Raw genomic sequence first — 24,627 nt, forward strand, 5'->3', positions numbered from 1 at the left:
TCAATTTTTTCATAAGGTTTTTATGAAACAAAATGTTGTTAATGACGATTATTTTTTTTTTACACATCGACTGTTATCATGCATAAACATAATATTAAAATAATTATTTAAAAAATAATTTTTATCAGTTTGGTTATTATCGTATTGTTTATTCCAGTGGTTCCCAAAATTTTTGATATTATTACCCATATATCAGGTTAAATATTGATAAATACATCTCTCTCCCTGCACATAAAAAAGTTTAATTTAAAAAAAAAATAATATTTTTTATTTGTTTTAAACATGAAAAAAAACTTAAATAAAAAAGTTGTTTTAGAATCAATAATTTAACATAATATCAGCTAATAATCCGGCTGATTTGTTTAATTCTAACGATTTGTTTAATATTCGGTTCAGTTTCAGTCAATGAACATCTTATTATGCCGTGTTCCAAGTTCGATCGATTTCTTGCTCTAGTCATGGTAATGGAAATCCACTATCACGCCTGTAAGTTTTTAAAAAAGGGATCAGCATTTTCAAGGCTTTTTTCGACAATAATGGATATACTCAACACCAATTTTTCGCCAAAATGTTGCTAGTTATGTGTTTCCAAAATCTATTTTTTGTGTGTTGTCTTCGCGAAGTCCAAGAAATTGTACTTTGGCTTCAATTTCAATAACTGGAAATACTGCTTCTTCCACTGAAAAAAGTCCTAGTACCCAAGCATTTACTTGGCGATTTTCCAAATCAAGAAAATATTTACCAATAGAATCTACAACTGGTGATAAGTGAAGATTTATTTGATCTGCGAATGAGCATTTTTCATTTCTTGCGTCGAGCACCATTGTTAATTATTCTATGAACAATAAAACGTCCTCAACTCCGATATTGCAGACAAGTACCTATACTAATTTACGAACAGTGAACGACTGACTGACAGCTGCAAACCATTAAATATTGATATAATTTTATATTAGTAATATTATACGTATTATATGCTATCTTAGCTGATTGCCCATTATAGAGAAATTTGCGATGACTAAAGTAATGTTTATAAAGGTTGCTAGTAAATGGTATAGTTATAACAAAATTAATTCTTAGAAATCTAAGATATTTGATATATATTTAAAGTTAAACTCAAATAACGATATTTAACACTTAACGTCGTAATAATACTATTGAAACATTATTTAAATTTCATAATTTACATTTCAAATTCCAAATATTTTTGTTGGTAGGATTACAAAATGAATTAATAATTTAATAGATAAAATAAATAATAATACATAGTAAATACCTACAATAAAAAAAAATATATATATATATAATGTGTCTTTACCCTTCATAAAATCTAGTTTTTACCTCTTGTGGGAAGTAATAACCCCTAGGTTGGGAACCGCTGGTTTATTCAATTTTCGTCGTCCTTATAATGGTTTTATAACATTTTTGTAAATAAATTATGCACTGTGCACCTATAAGGATGTAAATATATTTATTTATCTTTGTTTAGTAAAATTTACAATATACATATTATTGAACGCAAATAAAAATATAACGAGCAAATAGGATGAGATGAAAAAAATTAATTTAACAAAGTAGAATGTCCGTGATTAAAAGGTACTACTTCAGAATTTTTGTTCTTATTTATAAAATATGCATCACAAATTCTGTGAACCACTGGTTGGTAAAAAAATGACTTAACCGTAATTTAAAATACTAAAATAATTAATATAAAAAAATTGCAATGCTTTGAAATAAAACAAGTGGAAAATAATCTGTTCAGCTAATTATATTTTGTTGTTTTTATAATGTATAGTCATTATGGTTTAGGTACTATACAAATAATGAAAAATGCTAATATAGGTACACTTTATAATTTTCATACATATATATACGATGAAAAGACATAAATTGTTTAAAATATAGCGTTGAATATTCAAATTATTATTTCATCTACGCACTGCCATTTATTATATGTCATATATGCATAACAATGTGGTGTAATGCTTTAAAACATTATATCCTCGGTGTGGATTAATTGATTAGGCCTTAATTGGACCGATTATTCTATAAAATACATATATAGTGCAGGTTCCTGCTTCAAACAAACCACCATTGTTTGTCACTGTTATATCATTGCAGGTTTTAAATAATTGTGAAACAAAATGTATACAATTTATGGTTATACACTTGTACAGAGTGATTTGACATCGCCAAATATGTTCACCCCCATTTTCACGTTATTGAACTATTTTGATCAAATTCTGATTTTTAAATATCAGTTGATAAGTACTTAAACTACTTAAGGACCATATTTTCAAGTACTTAATTTTTTTTTACTTTGAATGTCGTCTTTATTTTCTTGAAAATTGTATACATCAAACATTCAAATAAGCTACTATGTACGAAGGGTAATAATCTTTAAAAATAGCTTATAGCAAAATTTAAAAGTATTATTATTATTATTATTATTCTATTATTCTGAGAAATGTTCTACAGATTGTAAAATTGTAATTAATTGTTATAATTTTCAAACTTTATTTTCATATATTTTATTCTTAATTTTATTTAGAGTTAAAAATGGTAATTCTAAAAAAAAGAAATTTGCATCACTACAGAACACTCTTTAAAATCTAAGTATTACAAAATATGGTCCTACTAACTTTAAAATTCTAAAAATCAGAATTTGAATAAATGCATTACTAAAGAATAAAAGAGGATGAATATGATTTGGAAATCATCATGAATAAAAAAGATATAGATGTTAAGTACTTGAGACAATTTATTCACAACGATTTACTTAGATAATATAATATTATTATGACGTTACGGTTAGGTTACGTAATAATAATAATTATTATTAATAATTAAAATCAACAAATATTAAAAAATAAAATTTTCGGATAATGTTTTTCAATAAATTATTCGTATCTATAAATACCTAAATCTCAATTACAACTATAAAACAATACAATTTTAATATAAAAAATAGACTAAACAAAATGGGTTATAATAATTATATTAATTATTAGTATTAGTATTTTAAACACCTGAAACAATGAACCTATCTTTAAAAAAAAAAAAAAATCCTACTTTCAAATACATTGTTTAATCGAATATCAATTAATATACTGATGACACTATAAATATATTGTAAATAAATTGTATTTCTTATAGTATATAGTATTGTACTTATAGTATTTTATAAACAGTATATTTAAAATAGATCGTTAGGCTCAAAATCATATATTATTTTACTGTTCATATATTTCAACTACATTTGAATTTTTTTTCCAACTACTATTGATATCAGCCATAAGCAATAATATACATAAAACCCTATCCAGCCATATATGCGTACATCATACAGTAAATCAATACCTTTACTGCTAAAATACTGCAGGATACCATATTATTATACAATAATAATATTATAGTCTGTTCAACTTTTATTTTGTACATTAAATTTATTTTGTCCGTACTAGTATCACTGGTATGATAGGTAGTCGGGGTCAGGATAGAATATCTAAAATGGCCATAGGATTGCACAAAATTATTGTCGAATTGAAACTTTCAACTAGAGATATAAAGACGTGTCAAAAACCATGAACAAATATATTGCAGGCACGTGATCGGTGGGAAAAAAGACCGTTTAGCGTTAAAATATATATACCAGCGAAAATCGAACTGAGTTATTAGACCTTATTATAGATAATCTACAGCAGAACTTTGCGGGTATTAAACTAGAACTTTTTTTCGTGTAACGATTTTACCCTCGTGCGAGTAAATCGCTGCACGTTGAAACACAAATGGACACCTCTATTTAGATGGCATGTGCTGATGGACTTGCTTAACAAAAACAAAATCTATGATTACTATTCACCTTCTGCAAAACGTATCATTAAGCTGACATTCCATTCGTTATCAAAAAGAAAATAATACATTCGACCAGTAAATAAACAGAACATTTAATTTTTGTAATATTTTAACTGGCAATAATTCGGGTTTTTTAGTTTAAATAGTTTGGGATAAGATTAATATAACATTATAATAATCTTAACATATCCACATTAAAATTAATTGCAACAAAATGCAATATTAACAGTGATCTAATATTAATACAAAATGTTATTTAAATTTTACACGATATACATAACGACAAATATGAATCTAATATATATTTGGCCTTTAATAACTCGGTTTACGTACATTAAATTACTATAAGCTAAAAATATCTAATACGTAGCAACGGTGAACATACGATAACGAAGTAGAATAACCCTAAAAGTTCTGATATCCAATCGATATACCTATACTTTAATGAAAATATAATATATTACGATGGTTAAGCAATTTAGTAATTCAATATTAATGAATATATAATAAATAATAATATCTAACAAACTAAACTATGTTTAATTAATAAGCAAATATATGTGCAAAGTGCGAGTAACGGAGTAACAAAATGCAAAAGCTTAAATTTTACAACAGAACTGTTAAAACCATTTAGATTTCTTATCATTAAATTATTATTATTATTATTGTTGTTGTTGTTGTTGTTTTTGTTGCCGTTAATGTTAATTGGTAATATTATTATCCAGTTTATTACCCATCGAAACATAACGTTTATCTGAACGTAATTTATTCGTTAACCCTATTTGTATGCTATTATATCAAAAGAATGCTTATCGTAAAAAGATCATCTTATTTTCAGAAATAAATGCGATTCAATGCGCTTTTGTACAATTTATTGCCTGTCAACTAAATGCTTGCGTTTAAATTATCGGTATTATCCGTACAGATAAACAGTAAAAGTTATCATAAAGGCATATTTTTATTAGTTATATACTGGTTTACCAATATATTTAATTAATTTTTATTTAAAAGTTTGTATGTCGAGTAAGGCCCGTCCATCATCACTATTTTCGAACTATATATATATATATATATTATGACGTGTATACCGTTTAAAAACCAGACAGTTGTGGATTTAATTAATTTTTGAAATGGGTTGCGAAACGTATTCTATTTTTTTCTCGTTATTTCTTGATCTATTTTTCCGAAAAATCAACACAAATACATCCCAACGATACCAAAAATATACAACTTACATAATATTTTAAAGAAAATATCGTTCACCTTAAACAGTATAAAATGTGTCGGCTGTGCAGTATATTTTAATAGAAAAATAATATATTCGAACCCCGAAAACCCTGTCTGTAAAGTTTGTCATCCGATTTATTTGTCCAACAAATTCAGAATGTGCCAATATTTTGCGAATTTTCGACAATTTACCAGTTTTTTCGATAGCTTCTGAAATAGTGCGGTTGATTCGATAAATGTAAGAATAAGAAACTTGGAAAACTTTACAAAAAAAATATGGAACGCATAAAAACTAATTAGCGATTATTTACAAGTTTAATTTTTGAAATATTGGCACATTTTTTTAATCGATTGCACATTAAATTTGGTGGGCCCATCTTATAGACACCCGATAAATAATATGATATTACAATACTATATTAGCAGCTGCCGCACTAACGAATAACGATGTGACGTCGCCATGTGATTACTTACGCGAGAAAAGACAGGGACGCTTACAATATATAATATGTATAGGTAGACTTGGTGAACAGCATAAAATAAATATTATGCGAATTACTCCAGAGTGTACCGTTTTCCGTTTTCTACGGCCAACAATCGCCGTACGCTGCAGAAATTCCTCGATGCAGAGTGTGATGTGCGGGTGAGCGTAAAAAAAAGTACCCTCCAACGCACAGGAAACACCACCGATGTGCGAGGTAAGAAACGGACCTGACATTTTTTTTTAAAAATTTATTCAAATACAACTGCGCCATCGTTTTTGAATGTTTCTACGGTTTTACGACTCGCAGAAAGTTGTACATATATATATATCTATATGTTTTTTTTTATTGGTGACCGAATAAATTGCGAAAATCGAATAATATTCACGTTGCGTAAGTACAAACATACATATTATTATACAATATTAATACTTGTCAGGAAGATGGTAAAAAAAAGTTTGGTACGTAAAACGTTGTCGGTATAGTGACGGAGCCTACTACACAACAACCTTTTGCTGCAGGCACGTCGTATAAACCAATTGAAAATTTGAATTTTTATTCTCGCATTATAATTTAACTCAAAATCTGATCACAAATTTTTGAACACATGATATTTTTATGCATCAAGTTAAACGGAATATTACAAAAAAAAAATGTTGTGAGCGTTTAAAATTTTAATTTAGACAGAATATGAATATAAATGTAAGGTAAAATAACGAATCCTCATCAATTGATTTTTTTGTAATTAAAAAACAATTAACGATCAATATCCATTATTATAATCTGTGAATACTAAATTAAAATTCACTTTAAGTATTTTGCTTGTATTAAAAATGACCTAACTACGTAAAAAATTGCGATTTTAAATTTTTTATCTACGGCATAAAAATGATACAACGCATTCTTGCCTATAAAATAATGTAACACATATTCCATTAAAAATCGTGATAATATATTTTTTTACAATATTATATCATACGAATAAGATCTTATGATCTTAAGTGTATATTACATGAAAACAATTTGTGAAATATTCTATATTGGTACCATAAACAATTTTATCGACAATTTTCTGACCAGCGCTATAATAATTATTATTTTAACAATATCAACTGTGCATGTTCAACATTTTTTATTACATATTTTACGATAAGCACATCATGATCAATTTATTTTCAATAAATATTTAAACTAATTCACTTAAAATAGTTATTTATTAGTAACAAAGCGAATTTAAATTCGTGCAGAAATAATATTAACAACAAAATTTGTATTTGAACATAAGCTCAATAAATTGAACGTCGTGTTCACATTTTAGCATTGTACATTGTATGATACCATCAAAAATGCAATAAATTAATTTTTAATGATATTCATATTTATTTAGGTCTCAATCAAAAGTACACCGAGAGTAACACGCAGTTTTCCAACGAGTAACCACGATATACAAAGTACAAATAAAAACAATTTTATAACACAATAATAAGTGATCAAAGATAAATAATAAAAATATGATTCGCAAATTCAAAGAGATTGAGATAAAAAGAAAATATAAAGAAGAACATTTTTAATAAAAAAAAAATGAAACACTCAGCGGAAAAAATGGTAAATAAAAGTTGTTAATTTAACCAAATTATTTTCATTGGCATTTATTAAAGAAATAATATAGGTATGTTCAATTTTTCGTTAACGTTAACGCTACGCGTATACAAAAAGTCAGTAATTCCTTGTAAATACTTCAGTACTTAAATAGTTTTACAAACACAAATTGTACGTAATAAATTCTAAATATTACCACAAAGCTAAAGAGTTTATATTTAATTTCAAATTTATAAACAATTCCTGCTTAAATATAAATAAGTCAGATATGTGTATACTTTTATAAAAATTAAAAACGTCAATCCGTTAATTATAATATCATATGTTTGAATTCAAAGAAAAAAATCGTAACCACTGCAGTTTACAATCAATTTAATTCAAAACGAAATTGATCGGCGTTAAAAGGGTGGATACGGAATACTGCAATAGTAATAAAAATAATAATAATAATAATAATAATAATAATGGCCGTACATACGGTAGTCGAGTCGCGAAATTCTTCGAATGCTTCCTCTAAATCAATATAAGATTTAACAGTCGAGTATATTATGCAAAACTCATTATTATACGACTATTCGGTGGCATGCCTTAAACGATCAGATAATTAAACTACACAAAAATGCAATTAATTCCACACTATGCTCGCACCCCATCCCCGAATGCTTGTTTTAATAATAATCCAATTAAAATGGTTTACGACTTGGAAGATGAAAAATGCGTTCCATTACCTTTTGGTAATCTTTGAATCGGTTATTCGAGATGGATCTGATAATGGGTCATCGTTGAAATCTGGTTCTCGAGGTATTTATACCGTACAAAACTTAACGCGACTGGCTCTCAACTTCACTTAACAGCCGGTATGATGCCTCCGCGGTAATATTAATATTCATTATATGTATATAATTGCCGAATTATTCGTAAAATTGCGCACCGGCGTCTGTGTGCTATAGAAATTAGAAAGCCCGTCATTATTTCAACAAGACTAAAACCAAACACATTTACTTGTTATTACAGTCGCAGTCAATACACACGAAGTCTCGCTTTCCGACTTTTCCAATCAACCGCAAAACCGATCGGAATAGACTCAATAATGATCAGCCCACTCGATTTCTACCGGTTATAGTATAGGTACAAATTCAATTTTCGTGTACTTTGATTCCTTAAATCTCTTACAGCATTTTGTACAATATATTATTCCTTGTCGAGCATAAAAGTTGAAATTTATCCGATTACCCTCCTACGGTGCTTTTTTTAACTTTTTCTGTTCTCGTCAGGCTTATTATTCATTGATCTTCGCGATTCTCATATACTCTTAAACCGTCTGCTTTGTGCCTTCGTCTCAATCCGAGAATTTTTATCTCTTTCCTTTTTGTGTACAATTTATGTTGCAACTCATTTTAAACACCTATCTTTCAGGTGATTATCAAAACAACAATATTTTACTTTTGATGGAGAGTATTGGATTTATCATTTAATAATGTATATGAATCTTATTAAAAATGGTTTTTATACTCGTATTAAAAAATTTTAAATGATAATAATAATAACTACAATATCATCAAAATATTATTTTAATATTTGCATTATACACATGTAATTCTCCATAAATTGTTGTAAATAGCTTTAGTACGATGGTCATAAAATATTACATAATATTATAGTCATATAATTAACTATTATTTACAACTACACATGTAATGTTTCAGTACTCAGGCTATATATATCGGTAAAAAACGTAATAATTATGAACCCGATGGCTTAACCCCCAGAAATTTCAATAGCCTTCCCTTCTCCCCTGTTACCCAAATATAATTATAAGTACATTTATGGACCATGTAAATAGTGATTTCTATTTCGATAATTCTAGATTCTCTCACCTCTATTCATTTTAATAATCTATTTTAATGACATGATATTTTGATAACTATATTAATTAGTCTATCAAATTTTAATTAAATTTATTATGAACTAATAATCGAATACTATAATATTATATACCACATAAATTATACGAAACATAATAATAGTAGTTTATTATTAAATATTTAATTATAAGCTATTCATAAAATGATTTTTTCTTTTGTTATATAACTTCAAAATATGAGCATAATTCTTATAATTTTTAATAACTAATATAATCTTCGACACATTGTTTGTAGTTTTAGAAACAAAAGTTCATCGTTACACATCTCAATCGCATTTTTGCGTGAATAAATATATACCTACATTATATAAATATGTATATATAGATTCAATACTTTCTTGTTCTTTAGAAATAATATCAAAAAAGAAGTACTTAATCATACCGCATTTCAACTGCAAAAAAAAATCGTCTTTTACTTAAAACATAAAAAATATATAAGTTTATGTTTATGTACAATTTATTATATAGAGCAAGGAAAAAAAATCATTATACATTAAATAATATGTTGCAATCTTAATTTGTATTTTTAAATGTTCTACTCCCGTCACTTATATATTTCTATAATGTTTATAATAAAATGATAGACCATTTCAATTTTTAATTAAATTATCATTATTGTTTAAATTTAAATTAATGTTAAATACTAAACGCAGTCAAATATTTTATACAATGCAATGCCATCGAGACAAAATGAATATAGTATGCATACTAAATATAGAGATTTTTATTTTTTAATAAGCAATGTATGAATATTGTTTCAAATATATAGTTTAAAAAGTTTTATTCCTAATAAATCTAAATGAAAAAACGGCATTATAAAATAAATCCCCTTTTTTATTGTACATAAAAACGATATTACCTCACAACGTTGTCCCCGAAAATAATCCAGAAAATATAATTTAATTAACAAAATTAATTTAAAGCATCCCTTTATATTGAACAGTATGAATCTCAAATAAAGTAATTCTCCGCCATAGATTTAATTCCTTATATTTAGGCCTACGCTGGATTAAAGTTTTAAGCGGTATTCCAATAACGCCATGGACTTTCCATTAAATAATCTATCGTTTCGTTTGACCTCATTATCATTTTTGACCAGAGTCCGTATTTAAATTTTAAGTATAAATATTCCATACAAACCTCTACGACGATAAATGTATTGCGCATGCTGCAGTTACGTTCTCGTAAATTTTGGTTGTTTTGTCGACGTGTAACAGATTGTTGTTTACCGATTAAAAAATATTAATATAACCATTAATATAACCATTTAAACAAAAAAAGGAATTTTTTTTATAATAAGTAAAATGTCTCCATTATAAAACATTATTGATGATAACGTCTATTAATCTATCAATATCACTAAATTATTTAATTTTAAAATATTGTATTATCTATGTTATATATATTATTGTATAAGAACCTTGTAGAATTTTATTACTTTGTGGTAGCTTGTTTTAGTCTTGAGAGAATTGAGATCGGTTGATGTTATTTGTCTAATTTACATTAATTTTCTAGCTAGACCGCTTGTAAATAATAGGTACGCTTCAAATTTTACCCTAGAACGTGCACATATCCAAAAAGTAGTGTGTTAAGGGAGAGGGGGAACAAACGCGCTTTTACTCTGGAGTCCCAATACATAAGTATTAATAATTATTATTTAAATTTATTTAAAAATAAAGTTCAAAATTTGTCATTATTACTAGGAAGGTAATCTACAGCAATCATTAATCTATGGTAAGAATATTTGATTCCAAATTGTAACCACAGTTAATTAAGATGCAGTCTTACAATGCATACCTATTCAATGTAATTAATAACTGCTGTGACCTAGAAAGAAGTATGAAAAATATGATACTAAAATATTTTAATTTATCGATTTATGAATAGATATATAAGAAATGTTTTGGCATGATTATTAAAAATTTTGTGGGGAAAGAGATAATCATACATATTTTTTTTAAATTTGAGAAGTTTTATTCTTCAAAAGCCCGTTCATAAAAATGCAAACCTTGCTAATATCTGACCTTGGGCGTCAAATTCCTTAACACGAATCTACCTGCAGCATACGAATATTGTGTACTGAGTTTAGTAATTTTTTTTCGTAAAAATATTACATGTCGGTACTGTTTATAACCTACCATCAGTTTAATCGTTTCAGAATCGTATAGACACTATTTAACCGCTTTCGACTGTACAAACATTTGTTTTCTAAGGACCCTCAACAGCAGGTACTCGTAGCAATATTTATACTCCTATGTCTGAACCGGAATAACGTCGTTGTGTTGGTGTAAATAATACATACTTTCGATTTTTTTTCTATACGTTTGCACGTCAATGACGATTACCCTGAAACCTGTACAAATATTAATAACGAGATATTATTTTAAAAAAATGCCATTAGTTTTGTTTCGTTTGATATTTTATTGCTCGGCGAAAACAAAACCGAATAAATACGCACAGACGAGAAGTGTTTATTAAATTATCGAGGTGTCGTAACAACCGTTTTTGTACACACTTTCAAAGGTGCATAACTAGAAAAAAATTTTTTTTTCAACCATACTAATTAGTAAATTTTCTAGCTTAACTAATTACTAAAAAATTTATTGTAAAGAATTAGCTTTTCCCTATTAATTTAAAAAATAATACGTTAACGTCGTATTTGTACAATATATCAATGTAGGAAACCAAGACTAATATTTTAACTGTTATTTTAATTATATAATCATTCTATATAATATATAGATATAACAATTATTTTAAATATATATTACAGGTAAACAAATAAATATTCCTTGAATTAATAACGTAAAGTCACCAGTAACATGAAATTAAAATAAATAATATTATAGGATGCATTTTTAACATAATATTTATACACCTTTTCGCCAAGAAAACGTGGTTACTTTACGAATATAACCGAGAAGAATAAGTGGAAAAGTAAGGGTACGATACGTTTTGATTTGTGTGCTACCACATTCTCTAGATAAACCTAACTTAATTTTTTCAATAACTTGCCCGCTTTTTAACGCTTCGACAATAATATACGTGTGTAAGGTAACACCTTCTGTACGTCTCTATCTGAGTGTTGAGCACCGAAATCTCTCACAAACATATCCACACGATATTATTATCATAATATAATAGAGAGTACCGTCGAGCCATTAATCTTTTAGTCAAGTGCTACAATCCGCGGTTATATTCGGACATTGACATTCCACCCTTGCATCACGTCTGGTAAAATAATCCAAAAAGTGAGTCGAGCAGAAGTAGGTACTTTTAAATGTACAAAACCATATCACATACGTCACAAGATTGATCGTCGCGGTGTTTCACGGCAAAGTCAAGAGTATTATTCCGTGCTAGATGGAAGATAATATTATGGTTTTGTCTCTTTGTATTGTCGAATGTCAAGCGCGTGACCTGCAAACCATCGACTCGTTGGATCAATCGAAACGTCAGAAATTCGAACGGTAGTTTTGGTATATCGCTGAAGATGATAAATTCAGTTCGGATAGAACGCAACCTACGACTGCTGAGCCATAGTATTATAACCCACGTAACGAGTACGAAAATATTATACATACTGTATGAAATAACATGAATTATATGTATGATTGATGTATGTGACATTGACGAAAGGCGTTACAGAAAATCGCAGAAATAGAACTGTCATATAGTATAATATTACCTACACCATAATTGTTCAAAGTACCTACATAAATTTATACATCAAAATTTTAATCATAATAGTTTTTTAAAAGAGTATTTTATGTATTATAATACGTGCTTAATTGCTAATAATATTAACTAATGGGATCCATGTACGTTGTTACAGTGTAAATTGTTGCCTGTTCCTGGGTATATTATAGTATTAAGCATAGATAGGCGATCGCTTACTACACAATCATTCTACGGTTTTTATAACTAAAATTATCATCGCTAGCTTCAGAATAGTTTAAGCCAACTTGAGTTTTCTCGACAAATTACTATCAGTTAAAATAACCCGGATTATTAGTGTAGAACTATATAATTCTGCAATTTAAATATTAAAGTAATATAAAATATAATATTAAGTGCTGCTAAATTTTGTTAGAATTTTTTCATTTTCAATGTTAATGTTTTTTTACCAGATTATTACCTCTCTGTATACTTGTAATAATCAAATAAATAATTAACAATAAGAAATTATTATATTTTGTGTAAAATATATTCATACTAAAACACAGAGGTTAAAATAGTTAATTATATTGTTTCTAGACTTTCAATTATTATAATATTTCTAAATATCTATAATGGACAAGTCAATTAATTTGGTATTTGTTTAGTTTTCCGATATATAGAGAAAAATATGTCCAATTTTAAATAATGCAATTTGAGTTAGATAATATTTTCAATATTTATATACCCGATACATAATAAGTACAATAATTCCATACATCAAAATATATAGTATATATTACTATATACTATATAAAGTATATATATATACTTTATATTATAAATCGTGAGTTTACCAATAACAAATTAAATTTGATGCGTAATAATAATATGTAAACGAAATGAATAAATATTTCGAATCTTCTAATTAAAGTTTATGTGCAATTTTTATTGTAGTGATATAAATGTCACTTAAAATTTTTCAATAAAATACTTAATTCAGATCTATAGCTATACGATTTTCTAAAATATAAAAACAAACGTCAGTAGGCATTGTTTATTAAACATGCATACAGGTCAAGGTCAAATGTTCATTAAAGGCGTTTGGAGACAATTTATTTCATACTCTATATAATAGTATAATATATTATATACTACCTATATATAGTATATTATTTCTAGTTCGCCACCGTTAACCTTCCTTTCAATTAAATTTTATTCGAAAAACTCGTTCAGCAGAAATAAAATACCTATTCACTCATACCATGCGATGGCTTGCATTATACACAGCAAGTATGCTTGTCTCATGCACTGTAAGTGTATAATAATAATATATTATTATGAATACACACATCGGAAACGAGAAGGCCTTCGTTCGCGTTCAGTTTTCGCGATCGTCCAACAACGGTCGATAAAATAATAAGCGCCCGACATCGGAATCAACCAGAAATCTGATCAGATACATTAACGAAGCCAAACAATTAATTTAATAAAAAAAACGTATTAAATAATTTAATAAAAACGAAATATGTAAATAATTTGAATCGTAAAGTTGACTAATGACTACGCAATCGATGCCTTGAAATAATTAAAAATAATAATATACCTCGCACAGATATAAAATTATAAATTATAATATTATATACCTACCTAATATAAGATTTCTAAAAAATCATAATAAGACTGCCAAAAATGACGAAATCATAGTATTATTGCCATAATAAATCCACTTGTAATATTGAGTAGATGATTCTTTTAAAGGTAAATATTATACTTTGATGAATATCAACATTTTTTCGATAATTTATTTCAAACAATTTATTCCTTTTTATCGTTATCAATTTTAAAATTTTATCTTTTTGAAACTCAACATCAATTTTTTATTTCATATTCCAAAGCTGAGCCAAATATTTATTTTGAGTATTTCAATACATAAATCAAAATTTATTCAAAAATATGTATTATAAAACAATACACATTCTATTAGATTTTAATCACTATTTATTAACATAATAATACAAAACATTAGAATTTTTCTGGGACCTTTAATATTTGGTCATTAATAATCCCAGTATACCACTACAATTGGCGTCATTAAAAATAATTTCAACCAATAACGTTTAGATGGACGATTTTATAAAAATATTTTTTATTTTTGTATGGGTACTGACTTTAACCTTTCCAAAAAAAAAAAATCGTTAACATTTATAAGCAAAGGAATATATTTTACTTTTAAGTGAATCATCTTGTGATGTTAACTTACTTAGGTATATATTATCATATTTCCGCAGTAATGCTAAGCATTGTAAGACGGGAGCCATATTATATGTTACTTAGATACTTTAACTCTTTGATAATATGCATGTTATACAAATATGGGACACTTTCAAAATACAACGTTATTATAACGATTTCATTGATAAAAAGTGAATCTTTTTTTTTTCGCCAACAAATAAAAACCGGTTTTATAGTATGTAAAGATTCACTATGTTACGGATGTGCCGTCACAATGGGACAATATATCGTTATATAATTACGTATAAAATAATATATAGTGAAGGTAAACTTGATGCAGGTCAGGGGCACAATACAATATATGGTATGTATGATATTACTGTTGGTTAATATGCTGACTTTGCCCCAGTATGAAACTCATTATTATAATATTACGATAAAATTGTATGACAAATACGACAAATATATGATAATACAATATAATATTATACAAATTAATGCCGCCGTCTACACGACTGTTAAATCAATATATTTTGTTGCGTTTTACGATTATTTGGTACCTACGTCCGATGGAAAATTATAATTTCCGTCGGCCAATCTTATCAAACGTTGACTTATACAAGAATACCGATAAAATAAAATGTGTTGCCATTCGTTTAATCTAAAAATAAGAATGTCGATCGTAATAAAATCCTCCAGGATCGTGTGTGAAATTTTCAACGAATGTAATAACATTTCCATCGGAGTTATTTGACGAGTTGCGTGGATTCTTCACTACGTGATGTTCGGTAAGTCGAACGAAAAGTTACATCTCCCTTGACATTTTTTGTTCTCTAATATAATACATAGATAGGTGCCTATAAGTGGTAGCGTAACACCACTTGTGTAATATCATAACGCTAAAATAATACAAATCGAATTGAATGGTTTGTTTTTAAAGACATCATCGACGTTGGTCAATATAATATTAACGTATAGTATTGGTGTGCGGCTGATGATTGGCAACACACAGCACGCGTAAAGAGCTAAAAGAAAAGAAAAACTAAAATCAGCACTGTAATCTAATGACGATGCATCAATGTTGATAATATATTCGATAAAACCTCATGGCTAACAGAGTAACAGAAAAGAGTAAGTCAAATTTCAAAACGCTGTAAAGTTCATTATAAAAGTGTCTTACATGGTGAGTGACTTTTGATTTTTTTTGTCGGCAAAGATCGTTGAGTTTTCTTGATCTGACACGAAATTGGAGAGTTTACTATCACGTTATATGCAGTTAATACTGTATATGAACAGTGGCGCATTCAATTGGAAACGAATATAACCTGCAACGGTGCGAACATCAAACTCAACCGGAAATTATGAAAATAATAGCCTATTCCGTGGAAACGCATCAGCTATATAATATTATACAGAATGTTCCACCGCGAGTTTAGTCTATTGCCAATGACTTAACATTTAATATTTCTGAAATATGATTTTGGAGACTCTTTTTTATTAGAGATTCGCTATATAGTTAAAATATATAATGTCAGTTTGTTTTCCCTAAGCTCAAAGTAATAAAACTAAAAATAATTTGTAATTGTCGTGGTTCTCAATTAGATACACTAATTAAAGATGGCCAATTTAAACAGTGTTAATTAGTATGCGAGTATTTTTAAAGTTTACTTACTAATTTTCATTAAGCATTCAAATACAGTTCTGTAAGTTTTAAAGTTTAAACAATGCAAAGCGGGCACTAATAAAGTAAAAACATTATACACTTTATTAGTATATCATTTATCGTAAACAGAAGTTTTCTTACCCGATACCGCTAAAGTACCTAACAGAATGACAATACGCAAAAAAATCTGAAATCAAATTGAAAACAAATTGAAAACCCATTACCAAAAATATATACTTCGATTTTTAATGAGTATATTTATTTCCATTCCGAAATATAAAAATTATAAAATTAATTATTATTTTAATAAAACTAATAATAATATTTGAATATTTCTAATCACCTATAGGCTATGGTTAATTATTATTTATATAAATGTGAAAAAATAAAATACAGGAATAAGATTAGAAAAAATAATAATAAGAGAATTAAAAATTGTTATATATTATTTAAATAAAAATTTAAGACATGAATAAACAATTCAAAAATAAGAATTCACAATACATAACAGTTTTGTTGTATATTTAGTATATTATAAAAAAAAACTAGTTTTTACATGTGGCCATTTCTATAAGGTAGATAATATTAAAATAATTAAAAAATAAACATAAATACTAAAACATCAATAAACACCTAATAAAAGTAAATTATTAACTCACGTGTTATTATCCTATAAAATAAATAAATGTTTAGTATATTTTTAAAGTTATAAAAAATTACTACAACTATTAAATTGATACAACAATTTTAGTATACAAATATTAACCCCGCGTGCTTTCAAAGCACCCAATACCCGTGTTCAAATTTAGGTAGTCCGTATCCGAAATATTATTGAAGGGTATCAATACCGGTTTTCAATAACCAACAATTTAATTTTGAATACCCGATACAAATACCAGAATTCATTATTTCGGATTCAAAGCCCTGACCTATATAAGACTATTGGTAACGATTATTATTAAAATATACGCTAATACCGAATAAAATTTATCACTTGATATAAACACTCGAATATAGCTTTAGTGGGAAGGGAGGAGGTTTTAGCTAATCTAACCCTTTCTGGCTACATCGTTTGATTAAAACCGCACGTCGAAATATATACACAATGTGTTACTAATATTCATTAAAACCATATTAATGATTAATATTATAAATACTAGTACTTATAATCAATGATATTTATATCAATGTTATTATCATCGAACGTTGAACAATACATTAAAAAAACGTCTAGCCGACATGTGTTAAATACGTGTTACAAATGAACAATACAGCAAATCAGTGTTCAGCGAAACAAATTTTTACGTTTAATAATAAAATGATATTTTATCAAATGTAAAGGTAAGAATATTATTTGTGTTTTTACATTAGTGTTTAAGAATGTTTAATATTTAAGTGAATTGTGAGACATATCATAAAAAAACACACACAACAACATGCTTACCTTTATTTTTATGATAGGTCAATTCATTCTAACACCTGCAACTTGATAACAAAATTGATTCTACTAAATAATATTGAATGATATTGATCATATGTTGTACGTTAAGACGTGTAAGACGGAGACATAGAACTCTGGTCCTCTTAGTTATATTGTTGAATTTGACGGTTTTCAATGAGAAATATTATATAGTACCTATTTCAATACATCACCTAACCACTTGGTCTTGGTGTAGAGAAAGTTATACGTCCCGTTTAAGGCGGGATTATCGCTTTTTTTTTTTAATTATTATGTCCTCTTGTCCCGAAAAACTTTAAATTGAGCACTGTTTTCCCTATTTTTAGTAGTTAGAATCGTTTTAGTCCCGTCGTGTCCGTATTATTTTGATACATGCGCAAAAGAAAAACCAGTGGACTGTAAGCACTGTGTATCTACTATCTGTACGAAAAAAAAATCAAACAATATTTTTACAATTTGATATTGAATTATTTAAATCAATGCGTATATTGTTATATGCACTGTTTTTGTGTTAACGAGCATCGAGTGATGACGATGAATATTCAGTATTGTAAGCGGTAAACATATTACATCTCGTATTGCACTATTTCACAGTGTTAAAAATTATAAATCTCCACAACGAGTACCCTTTACCTTATACTACAGGTAAACGTCATTTAAAAAAATATCGTTAAAATTTTAAAAATCTCTACAAAATTTTCAGAGGTTTTTTAAGTTAGATCAAATTGTGCTGTGTCCGGTTTTTTTATAATACATAAATATGACCACTCTAGGCACCTTCGCTTAGGTAGACGTCGAATACCTGCTTGGTGATCATGTCTCACGCGAAACTAATCCGAACGGGCATTTAAATTTGTGACACAATATACGATGTTTTCATTGTATTAAAATCTTGCGGGCGTATAAATATATATATATATATAATCATACGGTTCGTCGTAGAGGTCGTTGACTTCAAGTTAATAACACAATCTGTATAACAGCCCAAGTCCGCGCTTTATCGAAGAACAACAAATACAATAACGTATGTATTGTCTACCCGCTCGGCGCGTACCTTGCAGACTTTAATAATCAACAACTATTTTTCATTCAAAATTTTTGTCCGGCGAATAGGTACCTCCACTCCATTCAAGGTTGCCATATCGGCGTTCCGACCGAATTGATTTTCATACTTATACATCAACACATGCGTGCACGACAGGTTATAACATACGTACCAAACAATACTACAATAATATTATAGTAGTACCTATGCATTATTCCACTATTATACATTCACAGTTCAATACATTATTAAACATGATAATTGTTAACAATACTTTTATAAAAAAAAACAATGACGCAATTTCCTGTGTACGATTAAAGCGAAGCTTTTGAACAGTAATTATATTTTCCATGTTCGATATCCAAATAATCTTTTTCGATTTCGATTTCAATTTTGCTTATAGATATTAGTATATTTTCTGATTTAAATTTCAAAACGATGTATTGATTTTATAATTTATGATTTTTTCGATTATCTACGTATTTAACTGTGTTCTTAATTTGTATTTTAGTTTCAATTTTAATTATTACTACACATTTATTGTCAGACTCGCGTCTCATTTATTTCAAACGCGCGGCTATGATACGGGCCTAATAATATTGTTAACTTGCTGAATTTATATAAAAATTACAAAAAATTGAATTATTTAATTGCAATATACATTTTGAATATAATTTTAAAAAATTGACTTTTACGTTAATCATGATTTTTTTTAAAGATTTTTAAAGATTTCAAATCGATTTCAAGCTTTCAAAATGTTTATAAATTTTACGGTATAATATACCCATATCCTTGTTATTATTTATAATTGTATCTCACTTTTCGTCTTAACGCCAACAAATGTCTGTATATTTTAAACAGCAGCCACACGTTTGTTTCATGTATTGATAGATTATCCGTAGTAATTATAATCATTAGTATAATTTTATTATTGATACGCGTACAAAAATACCTATATAGTAGAAAAATAAATATTTCGAAATAAAAATCATTTTTTTTCAACCGCCCGTGGTCGTTAGGAAAGTATCTCGCCCACATTTGTTTTTCCCCAAGCTTTCGCAAAAACGCGTAAATTTACCGCCGCCGGTTATTTGCCCAACTATTAAGTACGTACCCTTACATTTGTTGGTGTATAAAATTATACACAAAACATGTATAAATAAAGCAGATAATATATAACATACATATAGATTGCCGGTAACCGCTCGTTATCGACATGGGTAACATGTACGTATACGAGAGTATAAGAACAAGCTATCTTTGTAAACCGCCATTAAGCTCGTGTAAAATCGTGACCACGACCCAGCTAACTGTCAAAAGCTCTAAATCCACTACGGTATTTACGTCGAAATCTAAAAAATGACGAGTTTTATATGCGTATATTATAATATTATGTTTGAAAATGTGACTATTATTCGCCTAAATATTATAGGTACATTACCTATATTATACAGTAGGTATATCATTTTAAGGAAAATCACTCATTTACCCGGAAAGTATTAACATTTTGGAAATATTTTTTTTTTCAGAATTTGCAGTCACAACAGTCATGTTTTTTACTTTTTTGAACGACAGCATATATTTTTAATTCCAATTTTGAAGCAAAATAATTTTCTAAGAATTTCAATACGTTATAATAACTTAATAAGCCTTTAATGTTTGATTGAGAGGAGTAGATAAACCCTTCAGGGATACAAAAGTAAGATTAATCTAAAAAATTAAAAAGTAAAAAAAAACAATAATCATAAAAAAAAAGTAAAAATATAATGTTTTTTAAAAATGTCATAGTTTTGTAAGGACTAAGAATTGAGTGAAAAATAATATTCCAAAGACGTTAATTATTACAGGAAAAAATACCTTTTTTCTTTAAAAAAAAAAATTCCCTTTTATAATATTAAAATCGATATTAATTTTGTATCATTAACCGGGATATGATATTTTGTTTATATAATTTGGTCCGTTTTTATCCGCATCGCTCTATAGTATAATATACGGTCCGACTGGGCAGAAATCTATAGTAGAACTATGCTGTAGGATGTTTTATTTGTTGCTATTTACAATCGGGCCAAATCATAAAAAAAAAAAATGAAGTTGCGAACACAAAACAAACATATATTATATAAGTAAACAAAACAAAGAAATAACCAGCACATCTTTTGAAATTGCGTTTGGAATAACCATTTTGGAGTATTATTGTGAGAGTAAGAACAAAACAACATGTTGTGTACATAGAAGTATGAATGGAGGTGGAAAAAACACCAGCACAATATTTTTCTTAATATTTAATACATATATATTATTATATATTTTTATATATAGGTACCTAGTCGAAAAATAGAAAACATCGCATCCAATTAGTATTATTTCAGTTGATTTACTTACATCATTAAAATTCAATGACTATATTGCATATACAAATAAAGTAATATAATGTGCACCTTTATGTTAAAGTTATTTCATAAAAATATAATGTAGTATGCTTAATGTAGTAAGATATTGTTATTTTATAATTAATAGTTCTCTTGATAACATTTGCATATAAGATCTCCAGTTTTGTAAGCGTACATTTTTATAAACAATGATTTAAGTTTAATAAAAAAATGTATAAAAAGTATAAATATATGTATATATGATAAAAAAGATATACACATACACAAAAATAAAAGCACACAATACAGATTAATAAATTTAATAAAATGACTTTTATGTTATTGTCATTAATAAATATGCTTAAAAAGGCTAATAAAAAAGATAATATTAATAATTTTTGCATTAAGTTTTTACAAATAAAAAAATCAATATTTTTACTTATTGAGATTGGTCATTAATTTAATACTGTTTTGATATAAATAATATTCAACGTGGAGTTAAATGATTTAAGTTATATTAAAATAAAGGTCAAGAAAAACGTACACGTGGTTGTCCTTTGAGATTAGAGAAAAGTATAATACCATCTAGCACAATAGACTCAATTTTAAAGTTTACTTACACGTTCTAATGATCAATTAAAATTATTATACTATAATAATGTTATGAAATACTGTAAAAAAAAAATTAATTAATTAACAGCAACTTCTTTACTAAATATGCATGGTAATAATTATTTGATTAAACTATAAAATTCCATTTAATATTTAATAAAATACCTAATACTACATTTATATTCATTTTTACAATTTGATTTAAAATATTTTTACAAAACGATAAAATCATGAATTATAAAAAAGGTAGGTAATAATTTATTATCAGAATATTATACTAAAGTCCAGAAAACAATAATAAAATAATACTTTTTGAACGTTTGAACTATAGTGTTGACAAAAAAAAAAAAAATACGTGTCGAAAATTTAATTAAATATACATTTATTGAATTGTTAATTTTATTTTACCTACGTAGATTTATAAAATGTTATCACAATTAAAAATATTTTTAAAACTAATAAGAATAAAGCTAAATGTTAATTATATTATTATTTGTGGATTATAATTCAATTTTTAATCATGCAGTATGATTCGTTTTACTTATTAAACTTTTCATACCTAGATTTCATTTATTTTAACTTTACATCATTCTAATCCTCATCTTTCACAAATTCAATGAATGAAATTGATCAGTGTTATATTTTAGCACATGTAATATATATGTATATATAATTTAATGTATATTTGTGTTATAATTTTTAATCGTCTGTTAAACATACATATTTTTGGCCCAACACTGAGTTTAAGCAATACATAAAAGTAGGAGTTTAGTTGATTTGAACTTTTTTTATTTAAAATTATTCACTACAATAATTAAATATAATTACCAAGCTTGATAAATTTGACAGTTCATTAAAATTGAATGGACCAATAATATGGGTCAGCTCTACTTTATGTTTAATATAATTAAGAATACTCCAAACTTGAATAAACGTCTGGGCGACTTTGTATGAGTATTTTTTTTTTAATTAAATAGTTAAAACTTATAGCAATAAATTGTATTGTTATGAATAAAAATAAAACATAGTTATTTTATTTTAAATAAAATGATTTAGTCCTACGTGGAAAATTAAATACACAGAATATTATAATAAATCTAAAGTACTCGTATTTCAGTATTTAAAAACATTACCGTCTAGTACTACTATCCCAATACTATTATAGTTCCACATAGAACCAGACGGTAATGTTTTTATGTTTTTATTACGTTCCATACACTATTAAAATCTCAATCCGAACAACTAATGTACTATAAACATTAAACGATTAAGTCTTACTTATCGTTGAACTAGAATAATTGTATTCCCCATATTGATGGTCGATAATAATATAATTATATGTATAAATAATATTTAATTAATAATCACTGTTATGTAAACAAAATTATTTTGAACATAATTGATTAATCGCAAATCGTTATAATATTGATCTAATGCATTTGAACTATATTCGTGTAAAAATAATTGAACCACATTCATGATATGTCTGCTATAAAAAATATATTATTCGCATATAAATTATAGCCAATCCTCGTTTACATAATACTTTCATTTATTTCAAAATCTTGTGAAAAAAATAAATAGCAAATAGCCGTAGGTACCCTGCGGGATTAGTCGCTGAGCCGGCTGTATGTATACAGACTCCCTAATTCCTTATCACGGAACACTTCTTAACCCAACCCGACCTGACCAAAAAGTTGGACCAAACCGCTATAAAAATCGAAAAATGGTAATTTTCAGCTCATTAAAGTAGATAAAAGAATGTACAATACGTTATCTGCGCCAAAATATGTAAAACATCATTAAGGTAACTTGCACCACTTTTAAAAAAAAGTTATGGTAATCTGCGTGACGGAAAAAAATTCTTAAACTTATATTTTATCCAATATTTATCAAAACAATAAAATAGATAAAAGAAAGTAGCTAAACCATATGCATTGAAGTAATGTTTTATTATTTTCAAATTATGTCAGCGATTGTCTAATTGAGAATATTTTAATTTCATAGACTTCTGTAATGATATCATAATATTTCGAAAATATAGCAATTATTCAACTAAAAGTTTTTTTTTTTAAACCATTTATTTTGAGCTATTACAGTTTAAAATTTTAATAGTTTGAACAATTTCGTAGATTATATGGGTAATATGTTTTATGTTCTTTTGCGATGATTTTTCCGTAGATAAATATGAAACTTGTAATTTTGTATAATTTCGGTTTTTTCATTAAAATTGATGCTATCTATCAACACTCAACACAAAGTGCTTGTGCAATTTTCGTCCAAACGTATAAGCCCTTAAAATCGTATGACATTATTTCTATCATAATATGTACCGATTCAATATTTCATTGATTAGTGATTACTTATATATTTATCTCGTGCACAAATGGGTCAAACAATTTGTCATTGGACACGTTTACGAACGTGGTGGAAATCACAAATCTAGATTTAGTATAAATGTAGAATTATTGTCAAATTCAAGGAATTCTACTTTACTATC

General features: G+C 26.9%; 1 long non-coding RNA gene across 3 annotated transcripts in view; it reads right to left on the reverse strand.

The window, feature by feature from the left end:
* Positions 1-251: 251 nt before the first annotated feature.
* LOC113549519 overlaps positions 252-24,627 on the reverse strand; it is a 30,143-nt gene continuing 5,767 nt past the window's right edge. The window contains exons 2-4 of one of the 3 annotated variants that reach the window (XR_003404932.1): positions 743-919; positions 552-691; positions 252-484 (exon numbers count right to left, since the gene is read on the reverse strand). This is a non-coding gene — a long non-coding RNA (uncharacterized LOC113549519). Of the gene's footprint in view, positions 485-551; positions 920-24,627 lie in introns of all 3 variants that reach the window. The other 2 variants (XR_003404931.1, XR_003404930.1) reach the window with 2 other exon arrangements.

This window comes from Rhopalosiphum maidis, chromosome 4, assembly GCF_003676215.2.
Source record: "Rhopalosiphum maidis isolate BTI-1 chromosome 4, ASM367621v3, whole genome shotgun sequence".
Classification (NCBI taxonomy): domain Eukaryota; kingdom Metazoa; phylum Arthropoda; class Insecta; order Hemiptera; family Aphididae; genus Rhopalosiphum; species Rhopalosiphum maidis.